Here is a 25,183-nt window from a genome sequence, read left to right as displayed (position 1 = left end):
CCCTGGCTCTTCAGGCCAGCAGTTCCATAGCCAGGGCAAACGGGAATGAGGAGAGGGGACATCCTTACCTCGTGATTCTCTCCACCATCTGTCTAGGCGAAATGGTCCTCCCAGTGCGCACGCAGGCTGTAGGGGATGTGTATAGAAGTCGCACCCATGCAAGGAAGCCCTCCCCCAGACCCATCTTGGCCAGGACTTCATATAGGTACTGCCACTCCAGGCTGTCAAATGCCTTCTCTATATCAACTACGAACAATCCTGCTTAACGTACCCCTCAGAATCCATCACTGCCAGAAGTCGTCTGATATTTATGGCCGTATTTCGCTCCGGGATAAACCCCGCCTGATCCGCGTGAACCAGGTGGGGCATGTGTGGTAGTAAGCGCGAAGCAAGAATTTTACTTAGGATTTTATAGTCCATGTTCAACATGGACAGTGGCCTGTAAGCAGTATAATGCAAAACCAAAGACTGATTTGCATATGGCTGGGTCCAAACTGGGGTGGCTTAGTGGGCAAAATAACGATGGATTTAACCCAGATCTTTTGACTGGGGGGTAATGTTTGTATTGTCAGCATTCCGTTCATCTTTTGTTTGCTATAACACTTTTCGCCCTAAGTGGGATGGGTATGCCCAGACGTGGGTCCCTTGCTCACTGCGCCACTGGATTCAAGATAGCCTGGCTGAAGAAGGGTGACATACCCTGAAACTGTTTCCAGGATGCTTGTTTCCGGTCCAGGGAGGACCTGGTCTGGCAGTTTGGTCTGGACTGTTCCCATGGGGCACAGCGTCAAGACTGATTTGCATATGGCCGGGTCCAAATTGGGGTGGCGTAGTGGGCAAAATAACGATGGATTTAACCCAGATCTTTTGACTGGGGGAGAATGTTTGCATTGCCAGCATTCCGTCCATCATTTGTTTGCTATAACACTTTTCGCCCTAAGTGGGATGGGTATGCCCAGACGTGGATCCCTTGCTCACTGGGCCACTGGATTCAAGGTAGCCTGGCTGAAGAAGGGTGACATACCCTGAAACCGGTTCCAGGATGCTTGTTTCCCGTCCAGGGTGACCTGGCCTGGCAGTTCGGTCTGGACTGTTCCCATGGGGCAAAGGGTCAATACTGATTTGCATAGAGGTCGGTCCAAACTGGGGTGGCGTAGTGGGCAAAATAAGATGGATTTAACCCAGATCTTTTGACTGGGGGAGAATGTTTGCATTGTCAGCATTCTGTCCATCATTTGTTTGCTATAACACTGTAAGCAGTATAGTCATGGGGTTTCTTCCCTGGTTGGGGATAAGGAGTGCCTCTCTGGTACTTTTGGGCAATTCTCCAAGCTCTCTGGCCCCTTGGTACATTGCAACCAGGCGGGGGCCAGCGCTTCCATATATGTTGCGTAGAATTCGGCCGGTAGGCCTACCGTGCCCAGGGTCTTGTTTCGCGCAGTGCCCTTAATGGCAACCCGTTTCTCCCGCTGTGTGATTTTGACCCCTAGTCCTTCCGCCGCTTCTGGGTTTAAGATCATCAGCGGTAGGTCTGCCAGGTCAGCCAGGTATTCGCAGGTTTGCCTTTGCACGTCCTCTTGTGAAGTTTGGCATAGCAGCATGCAAAGACCTCATTGATCTTTTCTTGTGTGAAATTTCTGACCCCCCACTCTTTATCTATCCCACCAGGGGGGAACCCCTATTCTCTGGATTTGTCAGTCATACCAGGAGCGATCCTGACTTGTCCCTCTCAGCATACGTGCGCTCCAAGTATTTCTTATAATCTGAGCTTCTAAGCCTCTCTGTTTGTTTTGAACTTCCTCCTCGGCATCTAAGAGTGCCTGTTGAAGCTCAGGGCACCCTGTTCTTCTGCGTTCCACCTCTCTGAGAGCTGTCTCTGCCCCCTCTACTTCTCTCATGATGAAGCATCTGACGCCCGTGGCGCGTGTAATACATTGGCCCCTCAGGATCACCTTGAAAGCATCCCACTCTGTGTTCAGCGATATATTTGTTTCCGTATTAGTTTGGAAATAGAGCGCTATTTTGCTTCTAACCTCCTCCCGAAAGACCTGGTCTACCAGGGTGTCCGGGCGAAGTCACCACGTAGGAATCGCCGGTGGTGTGTGCGCCCATTTCAGGGACTAGACCAGCTGATTATGGTTCACACAAGGTATTCCGCAGCAGTGATATGATGCTGAGAACCTACTGAGCATAGGAAAGCATCTAGCCGCGTGTGCACCTCATGGACCACGGAGAAGTAGGAGTAGACCCTTCCCTGTTGGTTTAGGGTTCGCCATGCATCTATTAGGCCCCAGCTCTGCCGCCATGTAGTAAACGCATGAGAGGCACGCTTCGCTTGGAAGTTTCGTAGTGGGGGGTGGGATCTGTCCAAAAGTGTGTCATCTATGCTATTAAAGTCTCACCCCACTATAACAGTACCCGCAAAATATTGTGCTAGTCTGTGGCTCAGTGTCGCAAAAAAGGCAGGTTGTTCTGCATTGGGGGCGTAGACACTAATTATACTAATCTCTCAACCCTCTAGTCACCCCTTTATGGCCACAGATCGACCCTCCGGATCTACCACTGAGCTCAGCACTTGGAATGGGACTCCCACTTAGACCCATATTAATGCTTCTTGCACATAGACCGAATAAGTGGTGTAAAAGAGCTGCCCTCTTCACTGTCGGTGCAATGCCTGCTCTTTCTTCAGCGTTTGGTGTGTTTCTTGCAGGAGAGATATCTGGCCTCCCCATCTCCTAATGTATGAGAGGACCTTGTGGCATTTTGACATGGTATGTATGCCCCTAATGTTCCAGGTCATACACTTGTATTGCTGTTTGTCAGCCATTATCGTGTAATACTGTGGCCTGTTCGCCTCCCTGGCTGTGTGGTGCCCCCTGCGTGCCTCCCCCACTCAAACCCATGTAGTGAATTGCACACTGCAACTCAAGGTGTCCCCCCAGTTCAACAGTAAACATGTTCCCCAACTCCCACTCCCCAAGATAAGCAGGAAAAAAAAACCATCGTAACTAGTTTGAAATGTCTACAAGTGACTGCTTGCAGTTCGATCAGTCAGTCTCAGTGGGAGGCCATTCGTCGATGCTCTCCCAGTCTCTTTGGCCGCCACCCCCCTCCGTAACATCAGAGGTCTTTCCCACAGCATTCTGCCCTTATCTACCCCTGTACCTAAAGGTAAAGACAGGAGCGGGGTTCACTAGATTCAAGCCCATGACAAGCTTAGCTCTTAACCAATGCAAGTTTGACACCAGTGCGCAAAGAGAGTCTGAATCCTTCGATGACTTTTTGACTGCATTAAGATCACTAGTTATCTCATACAATTTTGGAGCAATAACAGATGAGATGATTAGAGATCAAATCATAGTAAATGTTAGGAGCAAGAAAACACAAGAACAGTGATAGATTTTAGGGAATCCCAGTTTGCACGATACTATTTCCACTGCGAAAGAACTTGAACAGTCCAACAAATGGATGAAAACTGTACAAGAGGTTGGTACTAAAGGTGAAAAAAATGATAAAGTTTGTGATGAAATATGTGTCATGAACAATGTTGTAAAACACTCTCGGTCGACAAGAGTTTTTAGTAGGGGTGTAATTTGTTACAGGTGTGGGAGCAATACTCGTATTTTTTTTAATGTATTTATTTTGTTTTGGAACTGCTACAGAGGTCCACAAAAACACTCCAACAATTAAAAGAACAAACATTACATACAATACAAAATTCCTTCCTTATACATTGCTATAAAATTATATCAGACATACTAAGAAATGTGCAAATAATGCTATAATACATAAAACAATCACATAACCGACCGATAAAAATTCTCATATCAAACATACTAAGAAATGTGCAAATAGTGCTATGAATACATAAAACAATCAGATAGCCAACCAATTGGTATTAAATCGTAACCAGAGTTCTACTGTTGGACAATGTTCTAATAAATAGGCAAAAATGTTCTAGAAAATTGGTATATCTTAAAACAAACCTTTGTTGTAAATGGCATAGTCTGTTTTTTGCAAATAATTTGCCTGAGGCATCCAGGAGGGCAATCTATCTAAAACTAGTCGCCACCGTTTTTAGACCTTTTTCATACAGGGGGACTATAATGCTCCCCTTCCAAGAAGAGTGGATTTTATTCAAAAAGAATCAATATTTAAAGAGTGGCTCTAGAAAATCACCCCATACTTCTGGCTCCTTTTTAATTAGTGCAAATGGGATACCATCCAGCCCTTATGCGCTGGAGTTTCTAGCGATCTTTATATATTTTACCAATTCCTTTCCTGGCGAGAGGCCAAATTCAGTAAATTCAGCAGACGCAAATTTAACCCCATCAGTCAACACAGGAGAAACTGGGCCATTATTTCCATATAATAGAGAGATGTAATCCACCCATTCCTTTTTGGGAATCGGTATTGGTGTAGCTCTCTGCCTTGAAATGCAATATTCAGCGATCAGGTGCCAGTATTTTCTTGAATGCTCGGCCCTTGCAGCTTCTCTCAGCCCTATTCACTGAACATCTAGCTTTGTTCTTTTTTCACTGAGCATGAGGCGTCTTCTCACTCGCTTGAGGCGATTGATTTCCTGCTGTCGACCAAGATGGTTAATTGCTTGTTTTAAGGATATCATATGGGACATATCTTGTTTATACGTGCGAGGGTCAGAAGAAGTGGAGCTTAAATTACAAATCTTCTTCATTTGAGCCTCAAAGAACGATATAATGTTAGAATGAGTAATACCTTGCTTTTCTACATAAACCGTCTTCACAATGGAGCCTACTTCAGCAATGTTCTTTGCATCCAAAAGGACCGACTATTCCTTTGTTAAAAGTGGCCGAGCCCTGACCAGCGTTCCCTGAGTCCAATGTGGGTAGATCAAAAGCCACTGTCTTACCCACTATACTATGGTCACTCCATATCGACGGGCTAACAAAAAAATTATCACAAACCCCAAACATTTGGTAGGAAATAATCACATAATCTAAAAGGCTCTGAGTATGTTGCGAATGAAAGGTAAAATTGGCTGTTTTATCAGCAGGCACTCTCCCGTTTAAGATAACAAGATCTAGACTTCTAACGCCATCGAGCAAAAGGAACCCCCTATTACCTGTTTTTAGTTTATTTGGTAATAAAATCTCGGGAATGTGCCAAATTTCCTCTTTGTCAGTATTGGTATGAATCTCAGAGGCAGAGTTTGAAATTTTAGCATTTAAGTCCCCCACAAGGGGGCAATACTCACATTGTTTCATTCAGGTTCTGTCCTGCTATAGGAAAAGAATGTAATAAATGTGGCACAATAGGTAATTTCTCTAAAGCTTGTAGAGAAGACAAGAGGAAGATATTTGACAAAAATAAGAGTTATAATAACAAGAACAGTGATGTGTCTTGTGTGAGGTATGATCAAGGAAGCGAGGGTACATGCACCAAGTGTAAACATTCATCTGGCAATGATTCACATAAAGAAAGAGGAATTGTGGTTTCATTAGTGAATATAAATGCAATTGAAGGAGAAAGGTTAAGTTCTCACAAGTGCATGGTTACATTTTTGGATGAAGATCTTGAGCTCATGGCGGTTTCTGGTTCTCCTTTGACCATTGTAACGGAGAGTTATTTCCATGAGAAGCTTAGTAAGAAAAAAACTATTCATGATCTGTGTCCGCCTGATATTGTTGCTCAAGGGTTTTGATGGTTCTGCCAACGATTTTATTGGGCACATTGCTTTCTTAATTCACTTTAAAGGAAGGTCTGCTTTCATCAAATTGTATGTTGCTAAGAAAGGAGTTAGGGCCAGATGTAGGAGAGCAAATACCAGTCGGTAACGGCCGATTTCGGCCGTTACTGACCGGTATTTGGTGTTTGGCATGTAGGGGGCTTGAGATTTACAGAATCTGTAAATTCACCGATTCTGTAAATTTACCGAATCGGTAAAATACAGAATCGGTAAATTTACAGATTCTGTAAATCCAGATGTAGGTGGCACCTCAAAGAGTGCCACAGGCCCTTAAGAGTCGGTATTTTACCACACAATCCTATTGTGTGGTAAAATACCGAATTCAGGTGTGCATGCACATCTGTGCATGCACACCTGTGCAATGTGACACACAGACATGCCCTTAGGGCATGTCTGTGTGCCACATGTCACACAAGCCTGTACTAGGGGTGCTAGAGGGTGTCAAAGTGACACCCCCTGCACCCTTGTAGGATTCGGTATTTACCGATTCTGTCAATACAGAATCGGTATTTCCCATTGATTCCTATGGGCTTCAAAGCCCATAGGAATCAATGGGAGATACCGATTCTGTATTTACAGAATCGGTAAATACCAATTGTTACAGATTCGGTAATTGAGATTTTAGAATTACCTACATCTGCCTCCTTCTAATTTACCGATTCATAAAAATTCGGTATTTATGAGTCTGTAAATTAGAATTACCTACATCTGGCCCTTAATGTGTTAGGGTGGAGAGCCCAGTGGAAGTTGGGAATTATCTTGAATCCTCGCAGCAGAGAACCGGTAATGGGTGTTGAAGAAGGTGTAGGAAAAACCGACTTAGGAAAAGAATTTCCAAATGTTTTTTCTGAAAAACTAGGAAAACTTAAGGGGTTCACACATGTTATTAAACTTAAACAAAATGCATCACCTGTCAAACAAAAACTTAGGAATGTTCCCATCAATGTCAGAGAAGAGTTGGGTGATGCCTTGAAGGAAATGTTAGACACTGGAGTTATTGAGGAAATAGAATCCACAGAATGGGTTTCTCCAGTGGTTCTTGCACGGAAACCAGATACATCTTTGAGACTGTGCATTGATTTGAGGGCTCTTAATGCTAATATACTGGTTGATTGTCATCCACTACCCAATATAAACGAAGTTGTGAGTATGTTGGGAGGTGCTAAAGTGTTTTCTACACTTGATCTTAGATCAGCATAACACCAGGTGGAATTGGCAGAGGAATCGAGACATTTGACAGCTTTTATAACACCCCAAGGCCTGTTCCAATTTAAGAGAATGCCGTTTGGACTAGCGTCGGCGGCATCAGTCTTCCAGAGATCAATATGTCATATTTTTAAGGACATGCAACATTATGTCAAGTGTTTCCAGGATGATATTCTGATTTTTTTCTGGTAACGAAGAGATTCATACTGAGCATCTTAAAAATGTATGTAAGGTTTTGAATGAATATGGACTTAGTCTTAAAAGTAAGAAATTCAAGTTATATCAAGATTCTGTAGAATATTTGGGCCTCACAGTGTCCAAGGATGGTGTGTTGCCTAAAAAATCACTTATAGATGCAATTTTAAAAGCACCTGCTCTAGATTGTAAGGATAAAACACTTTCCTTTTCAGGACTTTGCGAGTATTACAGCAAGTTTATCCAAACTTTTGCTACTAAAATGCAACCATTGTGGGAGCTATCCAGGAAAAATGTAGAATTTGTGTGGGGAAGTAAACAACAAGAACCTTTTGACAATATTAAAGCTGAGATGATAGCTGTATCTACATTTAAACCATATTGTATGAACAAGTGATGCATACTCACAGTTGATGCAAGTCTTTATGGATTGGGGTGTGTGTTGTCAAAGCGTGCAGGACAGGAAGAATGGAATGTCACGTTTGCTTCCCGTACTTTCAGTGTAACTGAGAGACGTTATGCAGTAATCGAAAAGGAGTGGTTGGCGTGTGTTTGGGGAGTCGAGCATTTCCGCAATTATATTTGGGGTACCAGATTTATGTTGAGAACAGATCATAAAACTTTGGTGTCTATTCTTTCTCCTGGAGGTGGTCTGAAAGCTACAGCTCGCATTGCTAGACTGATGTCACGGTTGCAAGAATATAGTTTTGACATTGAATAAGTTCCAGGAGAAAATAATGTGACTGCTGATTGTCTCTCGAAACTTCCATGTACAAATGAGAACCTGTGTGAGGAAGAGGAAATAGTAACTAGCATTTCTGAAGTACTGTCGGGAAAGTTTAGTTTTATTTCTGAAGAAATATGGAGGAAGAGTATGTGTGAAGATGAGGTTTTGGCAAAAAGTTATTGATTACATCAGAACAGGTTGGCCTTCCAAGAATGACATTCCTGTTGAAATGATCCCATATTGGAACATATCGAGTGAACTTGTCACGGAAGCTGATTTGGTCTTCAGGGAGAGGAAGTGTTTTCCTCCTTCATCTCTTCGCAGTCATATTTTGTCTATGATTCATGAGAGTCATTTGCGTATTTCTTCAATGAAGAGATTGATTAGGTCTGTTTGTTGGTGGCCTGGAATGGATAGGTTTATTGACAAAGTTGTCAGAGAATGTCCTGAATGTATCAGGAGTGATAAAATGTGTAGATGTGATCAAGCTCCTTTAATTCCTGTAAAATGGCCGGATGAACCATGGCAGAAAGTGTGTTTGGATGTTGCAGGGCCTTTCAATTTTTTTACCACAAGATTGTAGGTTTGCTTTGGTGGCAGTAGACTATCATTCGAAATGGCCGGAAGTCAAGTTAGTACCCCATCCAAGTACTGAGAGTGTACTGTTGTTTCCTAAAAAAAATTTGCTCGAGAAGGTTATCCAGAAGTTCTTACTTCTGACAATGGTGTGCAGTTTAATTCCAACCAAATGTTAGAATTTCTTAAGTTTTACAATATAAGGCATATGACTACAGCAATAGTAAGGGTAATTGAAATAAACACGTAACCCTATGTAAGTTGAAATTCGTGAAAATAGTGGAGGCCATTTTTAGATTCTCCCAAAAAATTGGTAATAAACCGGTTCGGGAGATTCTTAAATTGTACGGAGCAAAGTGCATTACAGGGAGTTGTTACGGGGGGCCCTATGGGGTCAGATTGATACCGCGTCATTACAAATCCTTGAAAACAACTTCTTAAAACGCTTGCTAGCTGTCCCTGTTGCTACACCCTCAATTATTTTGCACAGGGAAACTGGAACTCCGTATATATATGACTTAAGTAGTATAGCCGCATTAAATTTGTGGTATCGTATCTGGGTCAGGGAAGAAACTCATTTTACGAGGTATAATATTTTAGATTGCTTGTCTCAAGATGGTTGTAAAACAATTCCCTGGTTAAACTGTATTGCCAGTCTTCTAGAGGATTGCAGTTTAACTGTAAATGATTTTCCCTAGTAAGGCTGAATTAAAAAGGAGTCTTTTGAGTGTAAGGGCCGCCCGTAGAGATGAGGCCTCAAATTCTACGAAAACAGTTATTTCTTACCTCGAGGGTCCCATGGTTACGGGTTTACAACCATATCTCGTTTTTGTAACAAATGTACAACATAGATTCTACCTAACCAGATTAATATTGTGCACTTTACATTTCTTATTTGCATTTCCTAAAAGGGGTAAGTGGTGCGCCATCATGCCGAATTGTCCGTGTGATGGCAGGTCTAAACAAAGTACCCTTCACTTTTTATTGTTTTTTAAGTTTTATACAGAAATTAGAAAATGTATCTCCGTCCCATTTTTAAAATTAACAGCCTGTTTTCCTATAAAACTGCTTTTAATCATTTACGGTACTTGGAAAAAATTTCAGTATGTAACGCAGTTATTTGTTATATAATGATGGCAATGAAACAAAGGAATGAACTAGTTAACTTAGAAAGACTGAATTATGAAGTAATGTAAGCACACCTGTTTAGCGTTTGTGCTCATTTAATCTATGTGATGAATTGGTGTATCCTGTTGTTTTTTAATTTAGATGTGTTTCTTTTTTAACTATAAATGGATTTTAGAATTTTTGTATAGTATGCTTTGTGGACATTCTGTATGATCCGAATAAAGCTTGATTGACTTGACTTGACTTGACTACAGCATTACATGAACCACAAGGCAATGGGCAGGTGGAAAGATATAACTCAAACAGGACATACAATGAGCATGTAATTTTGGTATTTAATGGAAGGAGAATTTAAGGGAAAAGCTATGGTTGTATCGTATAACACCAAAGCCAACAACTGAAGTTTCACCTTTTCGTTTGTTGAGAGGTAGAGATCCCATTTCCAAATTGTGTCCATGGTGGTTCAAGATAGCGGTGAAGAATTGTCGATCGGAAGTTCTTGTGGATGAACTAGCTCAAAAATTGAAATTAAGCAAAACAAAAGTAAATACAATTATGATATTCGCATGAAAGTCAAAGTGCCCTCAGTTACAGTTGGAGAATGGGTTAGGAAACGGAATACAGAAAATTTGGTAAGCCTATCAAAATTGTAAAGGTTAATCGCAATAGTATTGTTACACAAGACGGAAAGGTATGGAATGTGAGACGTGTTGCAAAATGTGCGGTTAATTGTTCTTAATTTTTCTTAGGGAAGAAATGTGTTGCATTGTCAATTATTCTTTCTTAACACGCAGCAGTCCAGTTATGCGCATCTCAGTCCACCGCTCCTCTCCACTAGATAATGTAATCCGCCATCTTCCGCGACTCTGCTCCTCAGGGTCGGTGGACCCAATCTCTGAGCCGGTGTCCACCGCAGTCTCACTGCCCTCAGAAGGGTCCTGGCTCCTTGCTTTGCCACTTGCATCGCATCAGTAGTGTGACCTCTTAAAGTGACATTAACCCACCCGCCCTGTGTGAAGCCGGTCCCAGTACTACAAACTCTTTCAGTGATATGAACCCGCCTGCGCTGTGCAGCACAGATGCCGCTGCAGAGATGATGTCAGTCAACTGTGATGTTCCTGCAGATCTGTGAATCTTTATAACTGTCTTTATTCTGTCAAGAGCCAGGTGAAGATTTGAATAGAGCTCTGAGGGAGCAATTTCTAGTTAATGTGTCATTATCTGCACAGTGTGGGTTCACACTGCACAAAAGAGCACAAAAGAACACAAAGCTTCCTGAACATGTACAAGCTGAGCGACTGGAATCAGATACTGCATAAATACAGGGTTGGTGTCAATCTGTTGATTTTAATATGCTTCTCACAGAAAATAATGTTTTTTACTTAAAAAAATTGCTAAAGGGCTCCACAATCCAAAGCATTATGGAGTTTAGCAAATCAAATCAGTAAAGAGCAGCCCTCTATTTAGCTACCATTAAGGAGTGGAGAATAATGTAAACATTAGCCAAAAGTAAGGGAAATTTTAAATGAACCAATAGTGCCCAATTATCAACATTTTGTAGCTGTATTTTACTTCTATCCGAGGTGTAGGTTACTCTTGAATTTCAAGGCATCTCTAACTTCTACGTTTCCAGTATAAAGACTTGTTCACTCATAGCAAAAACTCTTCTATCAGGAATATATTTTGTCTTTCGAAATTTTAGACTAAGGGGTCAATTCCGATCTTGGTCGGAAGGGCTCTAAATCGGATTTGACTTTGCCTAAAATGATCCTGGGCCCTTGTTTCTGACCAAATCGTTCAGAGTTCCGAACGAATAAGTACGATGCCTGGAAACCCTTAGCACCGACCGAATAGGTTCTGAAAGGCATTGGGAAAGATCGAGCCTTTGCAGATCCGATGTGTACAGCTCTATAGACTTCGGGGCTTATTTATGAGCCTTTGCGCCACTTTTGCGATGCCGGTGCTTCACTTTTTGTGACGCCCCAGGAGAATAGAAATGCGCAATGTTACGTCATATTTTCAAAGTGATGCATCTAGGTAGATGCGTCACTTTGTAAACCCTTGCGTCACATTATACCTGCACCAGTGGTAATGTATGCAGGGTGGGCGTTCTGACGCAAGTAAGCCTCGTCGAAGTGACGCAGTGAAATCAATGAGATTTCATTGCGCCACTTCTAGGATGCAAATGCGTCAATATCGTACACCTGCCTCACAGCAGGTGTAAGACTGGCGCAGGCACATTTGAAATTGGACTTGCCCATTTGAAATGACCCACTGCTGGAGTTGCGTCACTTTTGTGACACACTCCAGCAATGCGTCACTTTTGCGCCTACAGATACATCAGAAATACTGACCTATCTGTAACTCCTTGCGTCATGATGCGTCATACTGTAAATATGATGCATCCAGCATGTCACCAGGAGGGCGCAATGAAAAGTGTTCCATCCCTGTTTTCACGCAGCTATGCATCGCTTTTCATAAATGAGGCCCTTGGTTTCGGAGCGAGCAAGCACGATGAATGATTCGGACAGCCTCTCCGATTCTGTTTGCCCAGAACAAAAAGGCTGCCAGAATCGGTCTTTGGGGGCCTGTAGCAGGCCCCCCTTCCCCTTGGGCCTGCCGGATCGGGCCCGTGGGGCTACCCAAGAGACCCTCCTTTCCAACCATGCACAATGTGGCAGGCACCATGGAGTGCCCTTCACGGGGTGCAAGGTTTTCCCCAGCCACCAGTTTTCTTCAATGGCAGCCTGTGTGCTCGTTCGGAACACAGACTCCCATTGAAGCCAATGGGAACCTGACCGGATTGTATCTGGATGCATACAAATGCACCGTACTCGTTCGGTCAGACTCCCCCAATCCGAGTTATACTAAAAGCATTCCGGAACAAAATCATCCAATATGCTTTCCGAACGAGATCGGAATGGGGCCCTTAGTCACAGCTAACTCTGATGTAAGGCACAACAAATCACTGAAAATATTTTGTGAATCAAACCTAGAGATTCATCAAGTAAGTAACTAGCTGTTCTTGTTGATGCAGCAGGCCCTGGGGAGAGGGCAGGTCCCAGAGGGCACCTATCCTCTCTGGACAATAACCACTTCCTGGGAAAGATGATCACAGGAAGAGGGCATAGAGAAGAGGACACTGGAAGGCAGAGGAGGGTCAGGATTGCATAACCCAAGCATCACTCTCCAATTTCGTAATAAAAGGATAGCCCAATAAAGTGATAATAAGACTAACCATAAAGACATAATAGAAGCACCACCCAATAAAGAGAATGAAGAAGGACTACCCAACAAAGAAGTAATATGCCTACTCAATAGAGACAATACAAAAGGTTTACCCCCTATAGAGAGAATTAAAGGACTGTCCAAAAAGCGCTACCCAATAAAAAGGTCAATGAAGGATTATCAAACAAAGAGATAATGTAAGCACTACCCAATAAAGAAGTAATTGAAGGATGACCCAATAAAGATATCGCAGAAGGACTACTCAATGAAGAGATAACAGAAGCCCGATCAATAAAGAAGCAATGGATGGACTTCCCAATAAAGGATTACAAAAGGACTACCCAAGAAAGAGCTAACACAAGTACGACCCAAAACATATCTGAAGCACTCCCAATAAGGAGATATAAGAAGCACTACCAAATAAGAGATAACAGAAGGATGACCCAAAAGTCAGAGAATTCTTTATTTTGCCAACATAGGCCATAAAAGCACGTAAGACACACAATACAAAAGTCCTATAAAGGGACTAAACAATGCACAGTTTTAAAACCAGACCAATAATTCATGTGTAATTTCTAAAATGGTTATCTACGCCATCCAAATCCTTAAAAATAAAAGAGCTATAGCAGACGATAAAATGAATGTTGCACAAAAAGTGCAAGGGCTGGGATTGAACAGACAGTAAAGTGCAGATTATACAGTACACAAATACGTATAAATAGCTAAAATAAAGCTAACTTAATGCAATAAAATCTCATAAGGCAACCCATTACTTAAAACATGTATATTTCTCATGAGACAGGAATACAAGGGACTCACTTATGCCTTAGGCAAACTTTTCCGTTATCTTAACGCATCTGTTAATAAACTAGCAACTCTGAAACAAAGACGGGGCGAAGCCAAGAGGATGACCCAATAAGAAGATAGAAGAACTACTACTAAATAAGAGATAACAAAAGCAGTGCCCAATAAAGAGGTAAAAGATGGACGCCCAATAAAGAGATAATGGATTCTCAAGCCAATAAAGAGAAATTAGAATAACTACCCACTAAAGACATAATCAAAAGATTACTCAATAAAGAGGTAATAGAATGCTACTCAAAAAAGAGATGGTAGAAGGGCTCTACAAAAAAGAATTACAGGTATCCACAAAAAAGAAATAACAGAAGAACTACCCAATAAAGAGATGTAAGAAAGACTTCCCAATAAAGAGATTTAAGAAGGATTTACCAGTAAAGAGATATAAGAAGGACTTCACACTAAAGGCATAAGAGAAGCCACTACCCAATAAAGAGATATAAGAAGGACTTCCCAATAAAGATATATAAGAAGGATTTCCCAGTAAAGAGATATAAGAGAAGCCACTACCCAATAAAGAGATATAAGAAGGACTTCCCAATAAAGATATATAAGAAGGATTTCCCAGTAAAGAGATATAAGAAGGACTTCACACTAAAGGCATAAGAGAAGCCACTGCCCAATAAAGAGATATAAGAAGGACTTCCCAATAAAGATATATAAGAAGGATTTCCCAATAAAGAGATGTAAGAAAGACTTCCCAATAAAGATATATAAAAAGCATTTCCCAATAAAGAGACATAAGAAGGACTTCCCAATAAAGATATATAAGAAGGACTTCCCAGTAAAGAGATATAAAAAGGACTTCACACTAAAGGCACAAGAGAAGCCACTACCCAATAAAGAGATATAAGAAGGACTTCCCAATAAAGAGATATAAGAAGGAATTCCCAGTAAAGGCATAAGAGAAGCCACTCCCCAATAAAGAGATGATAGAAGCACTGCGCAATTCAGAGATAATGTTCGGACATGGTACATCTCTCGCCCTCCTTTACATACGCTCATCTGAAGGGACAGCGTGGACGTGTCGCCAATTGAATGTCTTTCTAGCTCCATCTCCTCAAACACCCCTTCTAGGTGGAATAACTGAAACCATTCATGTCTAATCATAGCTTAAACATGTTCTTCTCTTTAAGCCCCTGCTGTCCTGCCTCACCACCCTGCTACTCTCCAGTTTCCTAAATCTGTTTCTCTGCGAGACTCCTTCTGCTGTACTTCCCTGTGCAGTTTAAAGGCTGGCATCTTTTTACCACCTCTTTTATTGAGAAGCTAAAGGGTTCTAGCATGAAGGATCAACCCACTATTATTGCCTCGAGTTCAGCATATTCCAGACCCCTGATCCTTTACCACCTCAGGCACAGCATCTTTAAGCATCTCTCATTTATTCGTCTCATCTTAGTGTTTGGCCCCCTCTGCCCTGCTTCTGATAATGCTCAGAGCTCTGGAGAGGTTCAAGGGCCCTCAGAAAACCCCCTAGAACATCAGGATTTGTGCTCTTTGGCCACATTCTACAGACCACCCTGTGCCACTCAGTGACGTCGCTCAGAAGTAGGAATATGGTTGCTCTCTTGGAGGGGATGGGGGGGGCTCTTTACTACCCCAGAGTTACTACGGCAACATTAGTTATGTTCTCTTCCAAAACTGCAGTTTAAAGGTCCAATGGTGGGGTTGAAGCAAGGAAACCAGTGTGTGTTCCAGACCTAGGTTACCAACGGTGACCCCAAACAATTGCCCGCAAATGCTGCTCAGGCCAGACTCTATGCACAGCAGAGATAGAGGCCTGCGGCACTGCAGATTGACTTGGGTGAAATTTAACTAAATCTCATCAAAGGTACGCAAGATTCTGAGACCATGCACTTCTTGAGTGAAATGTGTGTCTTCCATGAGTTTCTTCACTTGAGGCATGCCTTCCATGAAAAGCATAGTTACTATTCCATAAAATACAAAGGGAGAAAGCATGTTATAATGCTAAATGGAAACAGGTTTAAAATATACCTAGATTTCACCCTCCCTTGCTAGTAGGTTATTTTATAACTACAGAAGGTCTCTTAGGCTTACATAGGCGGCCCCATACCTCAGAAGTGGAACACATCAAGTTCTGCACAAGCTCTCAGCATACGAATGTTCTCCAAGTGTATGTGATCATGCCTACGCAGTGCATTATTAAACGCGCCACTATCAGAGATGGCCACAGCTGCACGTGTGTTATGTCTAGAACGTGCGCTGATCAGTTAGAACAGCAGCTCCAGTGTCTAAGATAACCTTGTTTGGCCTCGGCACTCACTGCACAGATTAAACTAACGAAGCAGCTTAGAAATGCAGCAAAACAATTATTCTCCTGTGAAGCAAAATACTCAGCATTCTCTAAACAGTAGCGCAAGTGTGTGTCATGTGCAAAGTAGAGCAGGAAAGTAAAAATGGCGTTTAAGCTTCTAATAGGCCCATGCCAACTTAACACTTTGTGAATGTATGGCTCAGCCCCACTACAGTCAAGAAGGAGACCAGCAAGAGACAGGCTTGAGCAGACAATGCCTGGGTGAAACTTTTTCTGTGTGAAAAGTATGCAAAAATTAAAAAATTCCAATGACATAAAGAACATCCTCCCTTCCTAGCCCAGTGAAAAAGATCCCATGACTCTGCAAGGTTTCTGCGTCGTGCTCTCCCCAGCATCGGTTTCTCTGAGCTTTGAGCTCATTACACTCCGCGGATAAGTCACACACATTTCACAGAGTGGAAGTAATGTCAGATTGACCGGTGCAGGCAGCGGCCGCTCCATTAGTAGTGTTGAGATGTTATTACACTGTCACTTTTTAACATTTTCATGATTTAATATATAATAGTAATAACTTCAGTGGGTTCCTGTATGCAGAGCATAACTGGCAGGGTCTGCACAGCGTACGCTGAGCACTGTAGCACCACTCCATGGGAGGTGGGCTTCACTGTATGCTGCCCGCTGTAGCCTCCCCCCATGGGAGGTGGGGTTCACCACATGCTGCCGCTGTAGCACCCCCCCATGGGAGGCGGCCTTCAATGCACGCTGCACGCTGTAGCACCCCCACTTGGGAGGCAGCCTTCACTGCATGCTGTAGCATCACCCCTTGGGAGGCAGCCTTCACCACACACTGCCCGCTGTAGCACCCCCCTTAGGAGGCAGCCTTCCCCACAAACAGCCTGCTGTAGCACCACCCTTGGGAGGCTGCCTTGACCGCACTCTGCCCGCTGTAGCACCCCCCATGTGGTGGCAGCCTTCACTGTATGCTGCCTGCTGTAGCACCCCCCCCTTGGGAGGCAGCCTTAACCGCCCGCTGCCCGCTGTAGCACCCACCTGGGGTGCTGGCCTGGGTGCAGAGTAGGAATATCGACGGAGAAATATCGTGTGACATAAATATCCCCGCAGAAATATCGAGTAGAAGAAATATCGACAACAAATATATAGTTTGACCAGAATATCGACTGACAGGTAAGTAATAAGGATAACAATAATATAGTTGTAATAAATATCGATTACAAAAGTATAGTTTACAAAAATATCGATTTTTTAATAATGTTATGTATTTCAGTGTTTTTAATGAGAATTGTTTGTCATTTTATTATATGTTGTAGAATTTTATTAGTTAATAATGTATTTTATGTTGAATTTTGTGCTATTAGTTCCGTAGCGGGTTGTGGGTTTATAGGGGAATAGGGTGGGAAGTAATTTAATTATATAAAATTAATTGATTAATTAATGTGTTAATTTATTAATAATTATTTAATAATTATTTGTTAATTAATTTCAATTAGTCAATTATTAATTATTTATGTTAATTAATTATGTTAATTGTTTAATTAATTTTAGGTGTGTGTAGTGGAGATTATGGGGTCGATTAGGATGGCGGACGGAAATGGGTACTGTCCGCCATGGTTGTGGAAATTCAACTCCCGGCAGCGCCGCGGAGATTCCGCGGTTGGGATTAGGATAATCATATCACGAAACTCCGACCGCGGCGGACGGATCATAACCAACACCGTCCGCGGTGGACGGAACACATCCAACTCCGTCCGCGGCGGACGGAGTCCAATGAACAACCACCGCCGCGGACGGAAATGACCGCGGAAAATAACACATGTACCGCCATACCTGTGAATACTCCGTGACCGCAATTAGGATAAATCCGCCCGTACCACGTAACGCACAGCCATCCACGTCCGCGGCGGAAAGAATGCAACGATAAACACTGCATCACTGCGGAAGGCCAACACGCACAACATCCCTAGCGTCAAACAAATGTTAGAAAGTGTACCGCAAGTCCAAAGCAAACATACGAACATTGACAACGCCCCCCCCATACACCAACACCAAGCACAAGCCACCATGACACGTCCCAAGTATCCAATAATGCACACTAGTCAACACGCCCACCTACCACCTGACTGCCAACAACCATTGAGACACGACTATAAAATGACACCCACACACTACCACAATCCTTTGCATCACAGCATTGCTGCTAGCAAGAGGCCCAAATCGAGATACTGCTAACTCACATAGAAGACACACAACCACCACCCTACCACACCCACCACACAAACACCCACCACACAATTCCTACACATCACACACCACACACCTGCACCCCCCAACTCACTCAACTCACACACTGAGCACCACACACCATGGCACCCAAAAAAAAACCTAAATTCACGGAGACCGAGTTGAGGGTAATGGTAGATGAAATAATCCGTGTTGAGCCCCACATCTTCGGGGCCCAAGTCCAGCAGACGTCCGTGGCGCAAAAGAACCACATGTGGGACAGGATCGTCACTCGGGTGAATGCGTCGGGGACTGTGCCGAGGACGAAGCATGAAATTCAGAGGCGGTGGCATGACCTGAAGACCAGGGTGAAGGGCATCGGATCGAAAAACAATGCAAGAGCCATTCTTACTGGCGGTGGAACACCCCCGGAGCCCATACCCTACACCGATTGGGAGCAGAAGGTGCTGGTGATACTACACCCAGAGAGCCTAGACGGACTTGACGAAGGAGAAGAGGCTGGTAAGTACAAACCAAGCACCACGATCAGCACGACATGGTTAGGCTCACACAACTGAGAAGAAACATCTCCTACGCCCCAACCCATGCACGTTGGACACCAACTCACAAACATGTACATGGCTCCCAACAGGCCCCCATGTTCACGGGGAGGGTGGTGGTGGTGGAGGGTGGTGTGTGTGAGAGGTCCAAACTACAACTCCCAACAGGCCCCCATGTTCACGGGGAGGGTGGTGGTGGTGGAGGGTGGTGTGTGTGAGAGGCCCAAACTACAACTCCCAACAGGCCCCCATGTTCACGGGGAGGGTGGTGGTGGTGGAGGGTGGTGTGTGTGAGAGGCCCAAACTACAACTCCCAACAGGCCCCCATGTTCACGGGGAGGGTGGTGGTGGTGGAGGGTGGGGTGTGTGAGAGGCCCAAACTACAACTCCCAACAGGCCCCCATGTTCACGGGGAGGGTGGTGGTGGTGGAGGGTGGGGTGTGTGAGAGGCCCAAACTACAACTCCCAACAGGCCCCCATGTTCACGGAGAGGGTGGTGGTGGTGGAGGGTGGGGTGTGTGAGAGGCCCAAACTACAACTCCCAACAGGCCCCCATGTTCACGGGGAGGGTGGTGGTGGTGGAGGGTGGGGTGTGTGAGAGGCCCAAACTACAACTCCCAACAGGCCCCCATGTTCACGGGGAGGGTGGTGGTGGTGGAGGGTGGGGTGTGTGAGAGGCCCAAACTACAACTCCCAATAGGCCCCCATGTTCACGGGGAGGGTGGTGGTGGTGGAGGGTGGGGTGTGTGAGAGGCCCAAACTACAACTCCCAACAGGCCCCCATGTTCACGGGGAGGGTGGTGGTGGTGGAAGGTGGGGTGTGTGAGAGGCCCAAACTACAACTCCCAACAGGCCCCCATGTTCACGGGGAGGGTGGTGGTGGTGGAGGGTGGGGTGTGTGAGAGGCCCAAACTACAACTCCCAACAGGCCCCCATGTTCACGGGGAGGGTGGTGGTGGTGGAGGGTGGTGTGTGTGAGAGGCCCAAACTACAACTCCCAACAGGCCCCCATGTTCACGGGGAGGGTGGTGGTGGTGGAGGGTGGGGTGTGTGAGAGGCCCAAACTACAACTCCCAACAGGCCCCCATGTTCACGGGGAGGGTGGTGGTGGTGGAGGGTGGGATGTGTGGGGTGTGTTATGTTATGTTATGTTATGTTAAAATGGTTTTTATAGAGCGCACGGCTACTCAAAAAGAGTGTCCTGGCGCTTTTATTTAAGGTAGGCTGCAGTAAACTAACATAACACATGTAAGAGAAAAAATGTAACAGACAGAGAGAAAACAACAAACAAAAAGAGACCTACTGGGTAAACAACCAGGTTTTAAGGTCCTTTCTAAAAGCTAGTAGGCTAGTGGCTCCCCGAAGTATAAGAGGCAGAGAGTTCCACAATTGTGGCGCCAGTAGTCCAAAAGAGCGACCTCCCAAGCGCGCTCTCTTCACTCGCGGGACAGTAGGGATTCTGACCTCAGAGAGCGAGCCGGTCGATGGAAGGCAAGTCTCCTTTGGAGGTACTTTGCTCCCGTCCCGTGTGTGCGACAGGAAACAGAAATGTCTACAAATCTATATGACCATGTAATGTCCACATTACTGACCAGCTCTATCTTGTCCCTCAGGTGATCGTGAACTGACTGGGGAAACCAGTACCCGGCCGCCAGCCTCGCCTCCCACACATACAGGACTCTCTGGTGACGAGGACACAGGCAGCTCCGGTGTGGAGGATGGAGCGGGACCAAGCACACAGCCAGGGCCATCTGGCTCACAGGGACTCCCGGGACTGACCACCGTTGCATGTGTGACTCCAGCGACACCTGCCTCTGTGATCTGCACAGTCCCCACCACCACCAGTAACACCAGTACCACCAGTACCACCAGTACCACCAGTACCACCAGTACCACGACTCCTGCCTGTGCCACCCAGCCTAACCCAGCGCACGACGCTGGTCCATCGGCCTCACACCCAAGCAGGGTGAGTGGGCCACAAAGAGAGGCAACGGGACATCAGCCAATCAGGCGACCCACACACCGCCGTACAGAGGAAGGACAGCTAACCCATCCAGTGGCAGAGTCCCTACAAGCCCTTGCCAGGTGCCAGGCGTCATACGACCGGTCCCAGGCAAACGCTGATCGTGCACACCAGGACTCAGTGGACAACACCAACATGTTGCGCGAAATCTCTGGGTTCCTTGGCCAGATAGTGCACATCATGGGCCAGCAGGCAACGATGTGGAGGGAATGGGTTGGCCGGAACAACCCCCCCCCTCCACCAATTGTCGTAGCGCCACCGCCACCGTCACCTCCACCTCCACCGCCACCGTCACCTCCGCCTCCACCGCCACCGTCACCTCCGCCTCCACCACCGCCACCACCACCTGTGCCCCTGGCGACGGATGTGGCCCATCAACAACCTGCCCCCCCAGCTGCCTCTGTTCCACCTCAGAGACGGAGGGGCCGGCCGAGGCTGGAAGTGGCTGAGAGCAGTGTTGGAGCGCCATCCACACGCTCCAAGAGGGGCCGCCAATGACAATGTCACTGCCTGTGCCAGACATTCACCCTGCTAAGTATCCTGTCCCACATAGACAATCATTCCCACTGGTCTGCTGGACTACCCTGACACCCCCCAATGTGGTGTCAGCACGGACATTTCATCTGCCATTACCTTCAACTCCAACTCCCTCCACCCCACTTACTTGTAAATATTCACCAGCACAAAAGCACAACCTGTAAATAAATTTCACTTACACACACAATGATGTTTTGCCTCCATGTTTATTCACATGATTGCCTTCAGAAACAGACGTAAACAGGTTCAGGGATCATAGTCGTACATGATCATGGCGCTGCGGGAGTGACCTAGGGAAAATCAGAGACAGCAAACACACGTCAGGAAACAGATTGACACACATCACAACACAATGCACAGCAACATTACACAAACTACAATCATCACAAAAGCATGGGATGAGAGCACACACATCATGGAGACTTGTATGCCCAAAGAAATGAAGGCACACATATGCAACCATCACAAACAACACACAGCTGATGCACCCCACATCCACACAACACCAGCAAACATACATGAGGCATTGTCAACCGCCACTAGAGGTAGTTACTCACATTCAAGGGAAGTAGCGATCTATGAGCTGGCGCCTCTGGTCCACACCTTCCTCCTCACCACTATCCTCATCAGTCGACATGGGTGGGATGGGAGGCCGAGGAACTTCTTCGTCTTCAGGGTCCAAGAGCAGTTCAATGTCATTGCGTACTGCCAGGTTGTGGAGCATGCAGCAGGCAATCACGATCCTGCATACTTTTCCTGGTGAGTAAGGCAGGGCCCCTCCGGTCTTATCGAGGCACCGAAACCTAGACTTTAGCAGTCCAAAGGTACGTTCGATGACTCTCTGTGTCCTTTCATGTGCATCATTGTACCGCATTTCACCCGCTGTTGTAGGATTACGTAGGGGACTGAGGAGCCAGGGCCGGTTTGGGTACACCGAGTCGCCTATGTAGGGGGATGAGAGACACAAACATCACAACAAGATATGGTGGGTACCCCATGCCACACAGAGATCACAAGAGTCCCCACTGCACACTCACCAACAAGCCACGCTTGACCGGGTCGCAGATTTGCCATAAGTCGTGGGACAATGCTGCTCCGCATGATGTGGGCGTCATGTGCGGAGCCAGGAAATCTTGCACACACATGGGAGATGATGTTGTTTGCCAGGCACACCACCTGCACGTTCAGCGAATGGAAGTGTTTGCGATTCCTAAAAACTTGCTCACGTGCCCGTGGTGGAATGATAGCGATGTGTGTGCCATCAATTGAACCCACAACGTGAGGTATGTGGCCCAGTGCATAGAAGTCAGCTTTGACTGCTGCCAACTCTTCCGGCCGTGGGAAATGTATGTAGTCATTCTTGTACAGCATCATAGCTGTTAAGACATCCCGAAGAACCGTGCTGAACATGGACTGTGACATCCCCCCGGCATGTCCAACTGTGTACTGAAAGGTGCCAGTAGCAAAGAAATGTAGTACCGCCATGACCTTTGCAGTGGGTGTAATCGAACCAGGATACGTCCTACGTGGCTGCAGATGAGGAGACAATTGAGCAATAAGCTCCAGCAACCGACGTCGATCCAGCCAGAATTTCCTAATCACCTCCTCGTCAACCATATCCTCCAGCACAGTGTATGGCCGATGCACATTTGGAGCCCTCCTGTGTGGGAGAGAGATGTAACTTAGGTCAACTTACAAACGACGCATACGTGTACAACTCCATCACATGTGAACCTTACTGACAAAACGTCAGTCTTCACCCTCATGTTTAGAAGCCACATCACAGACACACATGCAACTGCATGCACACAAACGATAATGATACACACGCCATGTCATCAAGCACCAATGCCAACACCAATAATGTTGTGCATACGGTAATTACATGCATGGTGACACAACGTCCAAAACACATACACGGAATGCATGTGTACCACCACCACTGTAGTCACCTCGCCAGAACCACACACTGACAACAGATGCATAATTTGGCCATACAGCCGTGATGTACTGTGTAGTTGTGAAGATGTAATAACGTCTGTAGGGTCACACCCGACGTCAACACGTCCAAATGCACATCTGTTGCCCATTGTGTGCCGACCGATGGGCATAGTATGGACACACATGCTATATTGTATGACATATGACCTTTCCCTATCACGTTCACAACCCTCATGACGCAACTGCACACAACACATCACGGTGCAGCGTCTGACAAGATAACATAATTGGCGCCGCCATGGCGGTGCACAACTTCCGCTACTTCCCAAAGGCCATACGCGGCCAGCGTCCCTCTTCCCATTGGATGCATGTGCACGGACCGTCACACGGCGGTTGTGTACATGGCCTGGCACGACGGTTGTGTACATGGCCGGGCACGGCGGTTGTGGACATGGCCGGGCACGGCGGTTGTGTACATGGCCGGGCACGGCGGTTGTGTACATGGCCGGGCACGGCGGTTGTGGACATGGCCGGGCACGGCGGTTGTGTACATGGCCGGGCACGGCGGTTGTGTACATGGCCGGGCACGGTGGTTGTGTACATGGCCGGCACGGCCGTCCTTGGCCCGGCCGCTCCGGCCGGTGTACGGTGGATGATGCAATGTGACTGTAAGAGGGGACATGAACTGGCATGTCCATTGAGTACATCTAAAGGGTGTATAGGCCTGCACCTCCCCCGCTGAGTACGTGCACCGCCATGGTGGCGCCAGTGATAGAACATTGTTGCAACTGAAGCATCCGTGCCTGAAGCTTGCACGTGCGGTTGCCGATGTGTGCCCGTGACGGTCCGTGCACATGCAGCCAATGGGAAGAGGGACGCTGGCCGCATATGGCCAATCGCAAGTAGCGGAAGCAGTGCACCGCAACAACAGGGCCAGTCATTGGCCCATTTCACGAACACGCTTCCAGGGCTGACCAATTGCTGGCGACGTATGCCACTGACACGTGCTGAGGGCCCTATATATGTGTGTTGGCCAAAATGACACTTCCTACCCTGGGGACCAGTGCTGCCTGTTCACCTCGACCTGCTGCTGCTGCTGAGCTGACCACCGACTGCTGCCTGTGACCATCACCTCGACCTGCTGCTGCTGAGCTGACCACCGACTGCTGCCTGTGACCATCACCTCGACCTGCTGCTGCTGCTGAGCTGACCACCGACTGCTGCCTGTGACCATCACCTCGACCTGCTGCTGCTGCTGAGCTGACCACCGACTGCTGCCTGTGACCATCACCTCGACCTGCTGCTGCTGCTGAGCTGACCACCGACTGCTGCTCTAGTGCCATATTCCGTGATCTTGCCATGTCGAGAGGCAAAGAGATCCGGTCTCGACCCTTCACCGCCGCGGAGCTTGATGTCCTCGTGGACGGTGTGCTCCGCAACTATGGACGCCTCTACGGCGCACCAGGACGGGTGGTAAGTGCAGTGTGGGACATGTTGGTGTGCATGAGGGGGCCAAATAATCAGGCCTATTGCTATCTTAGCTGTGTAGTGTGGGCTACACATATGTTCCTGATTGTGCATGGCTGCTGACAGTTACGTCTTGCCCCTATGTGTGTGACAGGCAAACTGTCCACTGACTTAAACCCTTTTGTCTCCCATCATGGTAGGTCAAGCTGCACCTTCGTAAGGACCTGTGGAGGAGCATAGCACGGGAAGTACGGGCATTGGGGGTGTGCAACAGACGACATACACACTGCCACAAACGCTGGGACGACATTTCCAGGCTGAGCAAGAATGTAGCGGAAGTAACACTGGGCATGATTCCAAGGACGCCCCGTCTGGCCCGACGCTCCATGACCCCTCTCATGCACCGTATCATTGCTGTGACGCATCCTAAACTGGCCGAACGTCTGAGTGTCGATCAACAGCAAACTAGCAGTGAGCAGACTGTCTGTGTAGGAAA

Source organism: Lissotriton helveticus, chromosome 11 (genome assembly GCF_964261635.1).
Source record: "Lissotriton helveticus chromosome 11, aLisHel1.1, whole genome shotgun sequence".
Lineage (NCBI taxonomy): Eukaryota > Metazoa > Chordata > Amphibia > Caudata > Salamandridae > Lissotriton > Lissotriton helveticus.
This window is presented reverse-complemented; position numbering follows the sequence as displayed.